Source organism: Equus przewalskii, chromosome 13 (genome assembly GCF_037783145.1).
Source record: "Equus przewalskii isolate Varuska chromosome 13, EquPr2, whole genome shotgun sequence".
In the NCBI taxonomy this organism is placed as follows: Eukaryota; Metazoa; Chordata; class Mammalia; order Perissodactyla; family Equidae; genus Equus; species Equus przewalskii.
This window is the reverse complement of record NC_091843.1, coordinates 75,359,631-75,374,973: the sequence shown is the minus strand read 5'-3', so window position 1 is coordinate 75,374,973 and position 15,343 is coordinate 75,359,631. Positions and strand designations below refer to the sequence as shown.

At 35.9% G+C, this 15,343-nt stretch overlaps 1 long non-coding RNA gene across 2 annotated transcripts in view; it reads right to left on the bottom strand.

Moving 5' to 3' along the window:
- Window positions 1-1,171: 1,171 nt before the first annotated feature.
- Window positions 1,172-15,343, bottom strand: part of LOC103550097 (uncharacterized) — a 33,788-nt gene continuing 19,616 nt past the window's right edge. Inside the window, exons 2-3 of one of the 2 annotated variants that reach the window (XR_544686.2) lie at window positions 7,243-7,363; window positions 1,172-1,374 (exon numbers count right to left, since the gene is read on the bottom strand). This is a non-coding gene — a long non-coding RNA (uncharacterized lncRNA). Of the gene's footprint in view, window positions 1,375-4,981; window positions 5,202-7,242; window positions 7,364-15,343 lie in introns of those variants that run through there. The other variant, XR_544685.2, reaches the window with a different exon arrangement.

Genomic DNA, 15,343 nt, shown 5'->3' with positions numbered 1-15,343 from the left:
AAGGCAATTCTTTGTAATAACTTTGGGGAAGGCTAAAATGTGACTCACAGCACACCACAACACACTATAGTGTGATTTAACTGTTGTATAAAAACATATAGATTTAGGTTGAATTTAAATAGATAGTTGAGAGGGAGGGAGAAAGAGGAAAATACCAGATGAATTCCAACTATAAAAAGTTCTCTAAGAAATGACAGTATAGTTAATGCATAGATTTCAAAGAAAATTGTTGTTTCATACTATCGGGTATGAAACCTCTAATTTCTATAGAAATCTCTAATTTTCCACATATTAAGTTAAGGAACTAAAAATGTCTTCTGTGGATATTTTTATAATAATATTTTCTGTTATAAAAAAGGCATTGCCAGACACTACCATCTGCCATGTAGACTGACAGTGTACGAATCTGATGTCTTTCTGTGACTTCCTGTCTTATATAATTGGAGGTTTCAGCCCAGAATGATGCTTCATTTCTACCTAAGGACAACCAAGTTTAAGTTTGCCTGAAATATTTTAATCATTTCTCTGCTATGCGCTGATAAGACCAGTACTCTGTATAGTTAAAAGCTATAAATGTGTCTACCGAGAGGGTGTTAAGAATTTTCCTCTGAGTTTCCGGCCATCATCCAGAATTCCATAATACCTTCTGAAATGAGACAGAAAACATAATGCCTTACAATTGATAAATGTTTCATTTGTACTTACTTTATTTTGGAAATTTGAAATCCTCAGACTGTCTTGGCTGCATCAACACAGGAAAGGGTTTTTTGTTTTTGTTTCTTTTTTGGGGGATGAAAAAGATGTCTTTGTGAACTGTGTGTGTAATGATTAGAATATTTGTCCACCATGATTTAAAGAGTTCAAGGACACTAAAAGTACTCCACTGCCTCAGATGTGTGTGTGTGTGTGTGTGTGTTTACAGGAGTAAATATAATCCAGTCCAAGTCAATGAGACAAGATTACTGAATAACTTCTGTAGTTATTTATTTAAAAAATAACACCATTTTCAAATAAAAGAGAAATCCTTGTTGTTAAAACCTGTTAATTGGAGATAATGTCTGTGTAACCAAACATTGTCAAAGGGTAATGACCTCCTGCTGCTAAGCCCTGGAAATGTTGACTGGAAGCCAACACATTTGTTTTCAAAGCATGAGACATGGGTCCTTTGACATGATTTTGTTAAAATCGCTTTATTTTTGTTGAACTATGTAATAGAAATGTTACCATTCTAGGCCAGGTTATCAATATGCTTCCATTTTTCTGCATCCAAATATCTTTGCAGGTTGTTTTCATTGCTATGAAATGTACCAGTTAGCCCCTTTGCTGCTGCTGAGCGGCTGTTTTCATAACGAAACAGAGTTGGTTCAGTGAATTCTGGGGGATGCCAAAAAGGGTTGAAATGAGTTAGTATTCATTAAGGTATGCCACTCAATGTAATAAATGATCAATGCTCTATAATTCATTGTAGTTGAGAAAATAAGCAGGGTAATTAAAATGAAACAGTGGAAGGAGTCCCCCACTCCTTGTCCCCAATCTTTACACACTCCATTTGGCCAATGTCTGAAATTTCATTTGGCTAATGTATAAAATTTCACTTAAGAAAATGTTCTTCTGGGTTGATTGAGATTTCTATCAGTAGGAATGAAATATCTAAGAACTTGTTTCTTTATGGAATCAGAAGCACGTGAGGGAGTGTTATCCTGAGATGAGGAAAGAGGAGATCTTGGGGCATTAAAGTATCTGTAACGTGAAGATTGGAGGTATTTAGTATCAGCTCTACCTCCGTTTTCGTGCTCTTCAGAGGCCTCCTTGGTGATGGCCTTGGAGCCACTTGCGTCATGACTGTGTGGGATGGACAGTTGTAGTGTTTCTTTTTCTGGCTACAGGAGGAAGCTTTGGTTATATTTCAAAAATATCTATATTGCTGTCCTGACTCCATCCTCAGTGATTTTGGTTCAACTATTTTCTCATAGGGCCAGGGTACATCAATGTAGATCTTTTTAAAAAGTTCCACGGGTGATTCTAGCATGCAACCAGAGTTCTCTGACTTGAGCTTCTTCGACTTGAGTGTGCCTCAGGGTCACATGAACGGCTTGCTGAAACACAGAATGCTGAGCATCCCCACACATGCACACCAGAGAGCTTCTGATCCTGGAGCCTGGGGAGGTGCCTGAAAATGTGCATTTCTAACAAGTTCCCAGGTGATGCTGATGCTGTACTAGAATCTATGATAAGCCATTTATATGATATCACTTTAGTTATTTCTTTATTCCCAATGACTTTGAAAAGAAGAAAAAGAAAAATTAAATATAACAAGGACAGAATAGTGTGCAGTTAGGTTGGGTTTTCCCATTAAATGCCACCTTGTTGTAGTTGTCACACTGGGGGCAGGGAGTGGTTTCTGATTCCTTTCAGGTGTCCTATCCCTTTAGTTTACCTAGAAGTTTTTATTCCTAAAAATGTAAAATTTTGAAAACAATAATTTTATAACTAATACTTCTTGACCATTTAGTAATGTGCAGGACTCAATATAAATGCATATGTATCTCATTTAATCTTCACCATTAAGCAAATGCTTTTATTATCATAATCCATAATTATTTTCTTAAAGTCATACAGCTAATAGTTGGTATGGTTGGAAATGGAACAGAAGCAAATTGACTCCAGAGCCTGAACTCTTAGTAATTTCTCTCTACTCTTTCTGCATACCTAGTGATTTACAAAATGTATTCTCACAACTCTGTGGGGAAAATATATCACTGATTATTATTAATTATTCTGATGACAAAATAATGATAAAATAGCTCCCAGTTATTAAATGCCTGCTTTGGGCCACACACTGTGTTAAGCACTATTAGCAAATCAGTTCAAGTGATGAAACAATTAAATGGTGAAATTAAGGTTTAAATTTAGGCCTTCTGGTGGGTTTTGGAGTGTCTGCCCCCAAAAGTAGCTATTCAGGTTCCTGTTAGGAATGTTATTAACATTCTAGTTTCTGGCCCAAAATCCTGAAGAAATTTAGCTACACTTCCAACAACATCCTTGTATAATTCTGGTAAATTTACTTTCCCTAATCATATCTGGTATGGTTTCTGTTATAATAACAAAAGCCTTGACTAAAAGGGGGTCATTGAGGCTTGTGACTATGCAGTCCCTGGGGCTTGGAGAGTGGGAGAATTGAAATGATTTGACTAAGATCACCCAACCTGTGAACAACAGAACCAGGAACCAAGAACAGAACCAAATGTGCTCACGACATTTAGGCTTGTTGTCTTTCTGCTACAACAATCTACTCATTTGTTTTCTTATATCATCTGCAAGAGGATGTATGAGAAGATCACATGCAGATCATAAATCCTGCAAAATTGTTTCCACACAGTATTCCTGAGAACTGGCCCAATTAGTCTTATGAACAGATAGAGGGAAGGATAGCTGCCAGTGTGTTACAAGGGCCGTGGAGAGCCCTCTGAGAGCCATTGGCCGGACCTCACAAGGTTGTGGTCGGAAATAAATGAGATAACACACACAAAGTGCCTGGCACATGGGAGGCACACGGCTCAATAAATGGTAGCTATTATTGATATTCTCCTGATGGCAGCAGGAGCAGGGAAAATGAGTGTGTGTGTAGGGGGGAACAATCTTTATACTAATGACTCAGAGGACTCCCAGGTTTCCAAGATATCATTTGAGTCCTAGAAAGCATTTGGTTTGTATGTAAAGGAAAATAAACATTTTCAAAATCCAGTATCAGTCATTTTTACACTCTTTGGTTTATGAGATTTATACAGCCATATCAACAGGTTCAATTCAATTCTGCTTCCACATTCTGAGTGCATATTGAGGCCAGGAGGTGTGCCGGTTCGTTGTTGAATGAAAGCTGTTTCCAGTAACTTAGTGCCAAGAAACGTTGTTATGAACACCACAAGGGATGGGGGGCTATACACAAAATGCTCAGACACAGAAGAGATATTTATGTTTCTATCTGTATGTCCTTCAGTCTAACTATCTATATTTACTCTCTCTGTCTCTCTCTCTTTCAGTAAATTAACTTCACATTTTCTTCATTGAAAAACACATATTTTACAAAGTTGGGGCCACTATGCTATAAGATGCTAGCTAATATGGGCAAATTTAACATAAATCACTTATACTGTTACTTGACTGTTTCTGCTTGCATCACAATGCTCTTGTTTAGTATTACTTGTCCCGATAGTGATGTTTTTTGAATTTTTAAGGTTAGACCTAATTATGTTCTTTAATTTAGATAATTTCTTCACTCACCAGATACAGATCCTACTGAAGTTAATGAGTGTGTGTGAATCTAGCTGATAAGAGGTAATACTTACAAAACATTTTTTGTTATTGACTTTTATTGTTTAGCCCTATTTATCTCAATCATGCTATTTCTTATCCCAATGCTTAGGCATATGTTTTTCTCACAGTTTTGATATGTAACCTATTTATAAAAATATAGATGTAGAACAACCCACCTTAGAAAAATGTGAAAAACAGGACAAATACAAAAAGTGCATACATGAATCCCACTACCATTAGAATTTTAGTGTATTCCACTCTAGTTTTTTAGAGAGCATTTAAAAATGTACTCATAATAATCAAATCCATATAATTTTGCTTCAAGAAATACTTATTTTAAGTACTTGTCTTCATTCTTCAACAGTCCTTACAATTAGTATTGTAAAAACAGCCAGATATTTTATCTAGTGGATTGGTGACAATGTCCTAAAATGTTCTGCTGCTGTTAGATGTTGAATTGCTTCTAGTTGTCCCCAGTGTCATATTGTGCCTCCACGTATTTGCCTTTTTGTATATTTCGGCCGGCTTCCTTAGGCTAGATTCCTGGGACTGTGAATATTAGGAACACCTTTCATAAGTTATTTGCCAAATTGCTTCTAGAAGAATTGTACCACCTTATGTTGTTAGAAATAAATGGGGTAGTGATTTCACTGCACTTTTATCAGCATTTTGGTGTTCATTTACTTATTTATTTTTGCAGTTTCACATGTCAAATGGTATTTGCTTTAACTGACATTTTCTGGCTACTAGAAAGTTTGAATGTTTTCAAATCTATATTTGATAATTATTTTTCCTTCTGATGTTAATTATCTGTTTAAGGTCTTGCGAATTTATCCATGTTCTCAGTGACTTTTCTATCAGCAGTTTGAGTATTCTATGTTTTATACCTGTAAAAATAAAACCAAGCTATTAATCCAATGTCACATTTGCTGAAAATTTTCCCAGTAAGTTTAACGTTTTATTTTATCTTTTTATACTAACATTTCAGATGGTATGGTAACATTTATTGATACTTTCCTTAGTGTATTCTTTACAAATTCAAAGCAGAGAATATCATTTTTTTGTCAGAGGTTTGATCAGTATTCAGTATTATTTTCATTTTCTTTTATTTGATTTTCAAAAATATTAAACTTTTTAATAATCTGGAATTTGTTTCAGCATATGGTGTGAGGTGAGATATCTGACTTTTAAATACTTTACTATGCTATGACCGAGCTGCCTGATTTCCCTTACGAGTTGCCAAATGCCCAGTGAAAGAAGAATGCTCTTATATTTTGTGTTCATTGAGATAGCATCTATTACTTTATTAAGTATGCCAGAATTTTTCTGAGCAAACCATGCCTTAGTTAAAGGTTGCTTTCAAAAAGTTGAATTAATTCCTTCAGAAGAGCATAACTTAATAAATTATTACTTTGGTATTCTTTATGGTGCCCTATTTATTACAAAAGTATAGCTTAGCAAAATCATGTAGGTACTTTTATTTTTCAGAAGTACATTAGCCTGTAAATGTTTTAATCTTCTAGGTGGGCTTGGAGGTCAAATGTGAGTTTGAATTATGTCTCAACTGCTGACTGGGTAAGTGATTTTATGCAAAGTTTTCAAACTTCTGAGCCTGTTTTCTCTGCAGACTTTATGGAACAACGGAAGGATTAAATGAGAAAACATAAGTAAAATTCCTGGTAGATCGCCTGATAAGGAAGAGACAGATTCATTATTTTCTTTCAATTTTTTTAATGATACAAACTATTGACCATCTGAATTGATGGAAGAGAACAAATATTCCTGGTAAAACTCACACAGCCAATATCTGACTTAGAAATATGTCTCATTTAAACTTTGAATATAGTTATTTCTGATCTTCTGGGAATTTAAATGACATAATGAAATTATACCACTAATACCTAATTCTAGAGTCTTAATTTTTCCTGTGTTCAGTTACATTCTAAGAAAAGATAACTCATTTCAGAACTTCCCTGGGGCAGAAATGATGGTGAATGTTAGCTCTTCAAAGGGTTTTTCTACTCAGATGAGGACTGTGTACTGAGTAAAAGTAAATAGAGAGGAAAGAGACCAATAAGAATATTGATTAAATAGTATGTAGCTCAAATTTATAATTATGATATTTGTTCTAAAATATCATACCTGGGTTTCTGTTTAGTTGTTTATGTGATATGATTTCAGAGATATGAGAAAGACTTGTATAATAACTTGTCCTGCTTGCCACCTGTAAGAGCCCACATGTTTACTATACCTGCATTACTATACCTCTCTGTTTGCAACTATCCCATTACCAATCTCTAGGCTACTAAATGGGGCTTCATAAAGGCAGAGACTAGGTCTTGAACTTCTTTGCACTGCTTCTGATGATTATTTGGATTCTCCATAAATGTTTTACAAATAATCTAATGTCAGAAATTCAGTATTCCTATATTTGGAACTTTGTACTATTGTAGCATAAGATTGTAATTATTGTTTTTGAAAACTTTATGTGACTATAGGATCTTGAGCAAGGATTTGACAGTGGGAATGAAAAGAACGTAAAGTACTAGTTGGCTTGAAAACTAATGATACAAATAAGGTGACTTAGCTCAATCCTTTAAAAAGGAGAGCTTGAAGTCAAGATTAAGATGTTATTATTTTATCTGGAAGATGCAAGCCCACTAACGTAAGAAGGAAAAACAGAAGTGGGGCAAGGAAGTTGCAAAGCAATTTAATGCATTGTGTTACAACACTGGTCACCATTGCATGATGAGTCACTAAGAGATGCCTCAGGTTGCTTAGCAGATGTACTCACTCAACACATAGAACTTCTCTGGAAGTGTGATAAGAATAAACCAAATTTAGGAGAGAGAAAGAAGGAGAAATTTGTCTTCCCAGAACCCTCTCGTCTCAAATTACTTATTGATAAACAGCATGGGGAGCTTTTACCTTTATACTGTTACATCATCTGACTCCCTCAGTGCCACTCAGGAAGAGAGATCCCTTGTACTCTAGAGTGTTATTTCATCCAAGTCCAAAAACGGAGGAGTGACCTGATGTGACTGGGGACCTGACCAAAAGAGAGAAAGAAAAAAGTGGTCAAGAGAATCCGAGAAGGCACATACAGGTTTGTTTCCTCAAACATAAGAGATATAGAAAATAGGGCGGTTAGGAGAGTTGAAAACTAACAGTTGTCTGGTGATAAAAGTGATGCTCATATGCTGTATTGGTCAGGCTGTGGTTGCCATATGCAAAACAAACAAACTCTAAATTACAGTGGTTTAAATTACTGAGAGCTCTCTTTCTTGCTCATGTCTTAGTTCAAAATGGATTGAGGGGATCCAGGATCCTTCCACCCAGTGGCTCTACCATCCCTAGGATCTTTAGTGTCTCAGATCCTAAACTCTGCATCTGTCTTCTAGGTGGGGGAAGAGAATGAGAGCATGGAGGGCTGCATGGAGAATTTATCTGTGCCTTATTTGTGGCACATCATATGGCCCCACCTAACTGCAAGGGAGACTAGAAAATGTATTCTACTGGTGTGCCCAGAAGGAAAAAGGAAAAAGGAGTTTTGTGAACACTTAGCAGTCTTTGTCGCATATCCTCACCATATTATGTTAAGTTTTACTGTAGGTGAATATTCCGTGCTAAGGGTATAATTTGACCTCTAATTTGTTCAAATAATGCAGTCATGACCCTATTTTAATTGGTTGCTACTCTTTGGTCCTCTGCATCAAATTTTGCATATTTTTAAAAGTGAATGTTTCTGCAACATCACTGATTATTTCTGTTTTTCTTAGGAAAGAAAAATTAACCTGAGAATTGATTCTACTCTAGATACCAAAGCAAATCTTAGCCTTGGTTAAGGTGTTATATGACAATCCTCTGAGGTAATTACTGAGTCAGCCCTCCAGATTCACAGAAGCTGGGCTTCCCAAACAAGACTACTATTTTTCTTTGCCTGGACTCATAACCCCTGCAAGGCAATATAGCAAACTATATAAGCTGTACATTAGCCTGAGACTTCTCGGTCAATGCACTCTTTGATTATTTCATCTCCACCTTTTCTCTTAATGAAAAGGCAACCTACTGACTTTCACCAAGGGAATTATCTTTCTTATCCCTCCGTCATTGTCTGTAAAGGACAGCTGGGGAAAATACTGATCCAATTAATAATGTTCTCCTTAATTTCTCTCTTAACAAAATCCTGATACCACAACTGTCGACAAGACAATTGCCAAATCTGGGATTGAGCTATTAATTGAACTTGTCACGATGAGAGGTGTTTTCACCATTAAAAAAGAAGGCATAAAAATTGCAAGTATATTTACTGTGAGAATGCTTTGCAAAGAGCTTACTAGAAAGTACTGAGTATTGTAATAGTCTTAGAGCCAACCTTGGTGGTCTAGTGGTTAAGATTTGGGACTCTCACCACTGTGGCCTGTGTTGTTTTTCCAGTCAGGGAACCACACTGCCCATCTGTAGATTGTCATACTGTTGTGGCTGTGTGTTGCTGTGATGCTGAAAGCTATGCCACTGGTATTTTAAATACCAGCAGGGTCACCCATGTTGGACAGGTTTCAGCAGAGCTTCCAGACTAAGACAGACTAGGAAGAAGGACTTGGCCACCCACTTTGAAAAAATTGGCCATGAAAACCATATGAATAGCAACAGAGCATTATCTGATATAGTGCCTGAATGTGGGAGGATGACACAAAAATGACCTAGCAGAGTTCCGCTAGGTCGATAAGGGTCAGAATCAACTGGACAGTACTAACAACAAATAGTTCTGGAGCATGAGAGAACAGGCAGTAATCAAGCTGTCTCTTTGAATCAGAATGAAGATCATGAATTCAAGGTGGGTTATTTATAAGATGAGTGAAATGAGAGAGAGGAAGCCATAGCTGTCAACTCAGAGAGAACCAGCAAGATGCCTTCTTGATGCTCAGTGGCACTGTACTGCTTGGCACTAGTTACATCTGTGTTCTCAAAAGGAGACTTCATAATATTTGCAGAATGTACCAATGTGTCTCATTAAAATTTGTCCTACTTTGTGTATGTATACATCTAGGAATTCAGTGCAAATGCGTTGATTTCCAGAATTCTGGGATTCATCTTGCTTATACTTCTTATCAATTGGGAAAATTACTTCAAATAATTGGATCTTAGTTTCTTCATCTGTGAAATGGGAGTATTATTACGTACGTCATGAGGATATTACAAAGATCAGATAACATACATGAAAGTGAGAAGCATAGGGTCTAATAAGGATATTTTGCCTTAATAATATTGAAATGGCATTTGGGGTTTATCTTGTTGATTCTGAGTGAAACTCTTGTTGATGCTGTTTAAAATTCTTCACTTGTTCTATCTGGCCTTCTCTGGGGGTTGCTTTCAGGGATATTTTATTTATCCTTGGCCTTAACATATAGAAAGAATTTCACATTCTGTATTATTCCTCTTGGTCTGATCTTACAGATTCAGAACTCTTCCTGGACACATGCCTGTGTTTTTGAAGATGTTCGCATCTCTAAATGACTTCTTTCCTAATTGTGGTCATATGCTATACCCTGATTTCCATTTGATTCTGTTCTTCATTGTGGCTGCTAAATTTTAGCATTTCTAGTATAGCTCATTCTGCAAATTCTCTCACCCTTTTTTCAGTCTGGCAAGAGAATCTGGAAACAACTCTCTTCAAAAAAATGAGAGCACAAGTAATAATGAAGCCAAAATTAAAAAAGAGGGTACGTAGCCCAATGCTGAGCAAGAGGTGAGCCAGGTGTCTAATTATTCATCTGGGGTTAGATGCTGTCGGTCTCTAAAGACTCTGCTTTGGATATTTGTATATCACTTTGCAACTAGGGCTGTTGCTGCTTATTTTTTTTTCTCCTAATAAGAAAAGAAGCAAAAATAGTTATAGGGTATGGTTTCTTGAAGAACTTAAAGAGAGAGTAAAAAATGGGTTCTTCTCATTTTTTGCTGTGTAGGTTCTAATTCTTTTCACATTTAGCTGAGGAAGATGAGTTAGAGTCGATCCTTTTACCTCTACCTAAATGTGGGATAAGTAGTGAAAAGAGAACACCATCATGGGAGACTCCAGACCTGGGTTCTGTCATTAGTGTTGTGTCTTTAGCAAACCCTTAAATCTCTGTGTTTCTCAGTTTTCTTACTTATTAAACAAGATAAGTAATAACTTGCTTACATCACTGGGATATTTAAAGAATCAGATAAAATGATGAATGTCCGAATCCTTTTGCAAAAGCAAAATGTCAATTTTAGACAAATGTAAAATGTCGCAAATAAGTAATGCTGCCCCTCTTCTCTTTTACACTAATTCTAACACACTCAATTATAAGTATCAATATAACTTAATTTCATAAAACTTAACCTGAGCAAAAATCTTATGGAAAATGCACATACACGTAATTTTTTCTCATTGCAGTCGTCAGCAACACGTCAAATTATCATCTTGGTGTAACTTTAACTTATTGACCAAGTACATCATAGTTCCTCGTCGATGTGCTTGCTGTGGAAATGTACTTAGAGTAATTTGATGAAAAGCTTTGCTAATTAAATTATTGAATTGCATACCCTATATATATATGAATATATATATATTCATGCCTATAAACAAAAATTACAGAAAAGTACTTAAGTTATTGCATTATTTTAATACTGTGATTGAATAGCATTTGTATTTGAGATCGGTAGGCAGCATATTTAAGTGATGTGCTCACAAAAGTGAAATATTAAAAACAGCTTATGAAAATCTCCCATCTGGCAGTTACAATTGATCAGAAATCTACTCTTCAGCACTATTTTGAAAATAGCATGAGTTTTTAATTAAAACTGTTCATTTGATTTATTAATGTAAGTAAAACCTCCCATCTGATCAGGTTTAACTTGAGAAAGTGGTTTTCTAAAGCCCCTTGTATGGATTGAATGATACAATTTTCAATAAAGAATAGTTCTAAAAGATGTCAGACATTTATTTGCTATCAATCTTTTTTGTGTTCTCCTTAATTTCAAAATGGAACTGTGAACATAATTCTACCTGCTTAAAAATATTTGATGAATTCATGATCTTCATTCTTCTATTGTTTTAAATCTAAGCTAACTACAGAGAATCCAAGAAAAACTTTCATAAACTGTGTTAACTTAAGGTATACTTTATATCAATTAATTTAAATAAATCTGGCATGGACAAGAAGCAAGTATATTATTATGGTTAAAATTGCTTACTTAAAAACACAATATACAAAGCATTTTTATTTAGAAATTATCAAATGCTTGTTCAGATGCTATGTTCATTATACATAGCATTTCATCGAATCCTTTCAATAATCCTGTTCCTCAGCATTCTTATTATCTACATTTTACATCTAATTATATTGAAGCTCAGGAGTCATATGACTTGTGAATACATTTCATAAGAAGGATTTCAGACTAGGCAATTGGACTTCAAACCACAGGCACTTCATCACTGCTCTGCATAGGAGCCCCAGGCCCCTGCTCGTCCTGCTGGGGGGGGGGTTATAAGGGCTGCTCTCCTAGCTTCTTTACTGGAACCTTAGCACCTGAATTAGATGCTGTGGTAATTCCCAGACAGCTAAGTATCAAAACTGGATTATTAAAACTATGAACTGACAAATTATAAAAATAGGAAATAATGTTTTTAGTATTAACTTTTCCTGGGGAAATGTTTATTTCTCTCATGTTGTACACTAATTAAACATCAGGCCAATGTATTAGATCACAAAATTGGTAATTTCTCATGTGTTCATTACACATATTCTTTCTGATGTATTAATGGTAATTTCTTTCATTTAAAGTGAAAATTTAAAATGTGGGGGAAGTTTATATGTAATCGAGCCCTCTAGATCCCAGAGTGGGAGTGAACAGGGAGACATATGTACACCTGACACTCCCCCTGCCCTGGTGGTGTCTTTATTTTGGTGGTGCTCCCTTGGGAGAGGTTTCTGAAACCCTTTTAGTAATTGATTGCAGCAAAACCCTTCACCAGTAATTAGAAGTCAATGGGCTTAACTACTGGCAGTCTTCTTGAATACATATACATGGTGAACATGATCATTCATGAACATAGAGGTGAGTTCAAAGCCATGAACTTTATGTATTGCTGTTGTTATTGGACTCAGTTTCATTTCACAAGATTTGGAATAAATGTGCTCAGAGGATCTTTCAGGTTAAGCATCACCTTATGAATAAATCTATAGCCATTAGATACCTGATGTCTGTATCTTCCAGTGGTACCTTATATAAATATGGATATGCTGTCCTGTTCAAGTTTCTCAATGTGCTTGTTATTTAACACACTACTAACAGTCATGTTCCTCAGCATGGCAGCAAGGGAGGCTGAGAACTGGTTCTACCAGCAGCTCAGCTTGTGTCTCTCTGAACCGATGACTCTAACTGTGCTGTTTTTCAGCCTATACCTGTAATTTCTATGTCTGTAACTCTGACTTACAACTTTATTATTTCACCAATAATACTGCTCAAAATTATCTTCTTTATTTCCAAGAGCTTATCGAAAGATTGTGTTGCTACTGCTGTTTCCCACCTTCTCAACAAACAAGTTCTATGAGCTCTGAAATACGTTCTCTTGAAAATAGATTCCAGGGTGTTTAGTTTTCACTTATTTATTTACCAGTCCTCTGAATTGTAACAAAAATAATTTATCAGAACTTATGAACATGCATGCGAGATGAAATGAATTTTAAATGTGTAAAAAAGCCAAGGGAAAGGGAAAATAAGAATAAACAAGTAGACTCAAGCCAGGAATGAGGTTGGTACATAAAACATTTGCCCTGAAGTTTTACTCACTTGCTAGAGGTAGATCAGATATCAGACTCTAAGCTTTCTAGAAGCCAATCAGAAGAGGGAATGTGGTCACCATCTCTAAGGTAAAAGGAAGTGAATTGCTTTAAAGGAGCATGTTAACTATTCATGAAACCAACATCGGGAAACAAATTTTTATGTATTTGTATATTGCAAGAAGAAAAAATTGAAAACATATTTATCATGGAGTAAGGAGTTTCGTAGGTCTGTTTTGTGTAATGTCCTGAATATTGGGAGATGCCATCTTGCCATGGTATGATGCAATAAAAAGCATTTTGATGGGAGAGGGGCGGCTATACTATGTGATCCAGTCATGCTACCCTTTAGGGTCCAGCTGGTACAAGGTGAGATTTCAGAATATCTATAGAAGTTTGGAGCAACATCAGGTCTGTAAACGGTTCCAAAGCTTCGACTTAAGCCACTTTATAATACAACTTCAGTTCAGCTTACATTCCCCTTATCCTTCTGGAAACTGATGGCATTGTTGCTTCCAGGTCCAAGGTTCCCCATCCCCTCACCAGCTTTAGCAAGGAAGTCCTACAGCCAGGAGTAAGAGAGGCCCAGGTTGGGGAAGGCAGAACCAATTTCTTATTCATCTTCATAACCCCAGGACCTGCTAGTGGAATGTCTGGCACATAATAGGCGCCTAGTACTTGTTCCTCTGCGTGGATGTTACTCTTGTCCCAAGCTCTAAAATTTATTCACTATTTTAATATACGCAAATAACTTTGCCTTTGTAAGGAGGGATAATGATGCTAATCTTGATGGGATGTTTCCAGAACAAGATAAATTAATGCCTAGGGACACACTGGCCAATAAAATGTGCTTAATAAATATTTGTTGAATCAGCGACTCACCTCTAAAACACTATGCAATGTAGGAGATGAGAAATCAGTGAATTATCTCAACACTGCCATGATAAAAATTTTAATGGCAGAATATCATGCTTAATGTTCTGACTGACATTACTTTAGTAAATAATCTAGCTTATAAGATTACATTTTTTCCCATGAGACTCAGTATATTTTATTTTAAATGGGGATCAAAAACGGTTTGGAGAGGTGTTTTTCCCCCTATTACATTAACCTTCTTTCTAGAAAATTTTATATCCATTGGTCTAGATTCCAGAATGAATGGACTGCATTTTTTTTAATTATTGTTGTTGGTGAGGAAGATTGGCCTTGAGCGAACATCTGTTGCCAATCTTCCTCTTTTTTGCTTGAGGAAGATTATCCCTGAGCTAATGTCTGTGCCAGTCTTCCTTTATTTTGTATGTGGGACAGTGTCGCAGTGTGGGTTGATGAGCAGTGTGGAGGTCTGCGTCTGGGATCCCAACCTGCGAACCCGACGTGACCAAACCAGTGTGTGAACTTAACCACTACGCCACCAGGCTGGCTCCTGCATATTTTTAATAATCCTCCCTAAATATTTCTTTTCTCTGTATTGATATTTCACTGACTTTAAAAGGGCATTTTGACAGTTTAGGATTATATTACCGGATTTAGTAGATTATAAGTTTTGTCAACTAACTGACGATCAATTGATTGATTGACAAACACTTGGTTTCTAAATATGCTTAAATTTTCTAATCTTGTTATCATATAATTATGTTTATTAGTAAATAATTTATCCTCCTCCATATTTGACCCTTCTATAAAATAATACGTATTCCTCTATTCAACATGATACCATTTTCTTCGATATTGCCTTGGAAATCCAATCTCCAATATTCGTTCTTAGATTCTCCAGTACTATATAAATTAATGTTGAGTTACAGATTTCCAAACTGCCTCAATCTGGTTTAAAATAACATTTTATTTCAAGGGTCTATTTATTGGCAGGCCTTCCTGACGATTAAGAGGCATAGTCAAAGATCTTCTGAAAATTACCCTGGACTAGGAGCTCTTCCTTTACTCCACTGTTCTGTCTATTTGGACAGAACACTCTCGTGGAGTTGAAGAAAGAAATAATAATGCCATTTGGGGAATAATTTTAGTATTGTATTTCCATCTTCTGAGAGATATGTGTATGTATATGTTTAATAATATCACATTGGTTATGTGGGTGAACTTTCATCTGTGCCAAAGGTCAAGTATTTTCCACTGTTGTTCTTCTCCTTGGTCCACTCTTTCCTGCAGGATTTTTGGGAATTTTGGTTTTATCCTTGAAAAATATATACCTTTTCTTTTAGTTC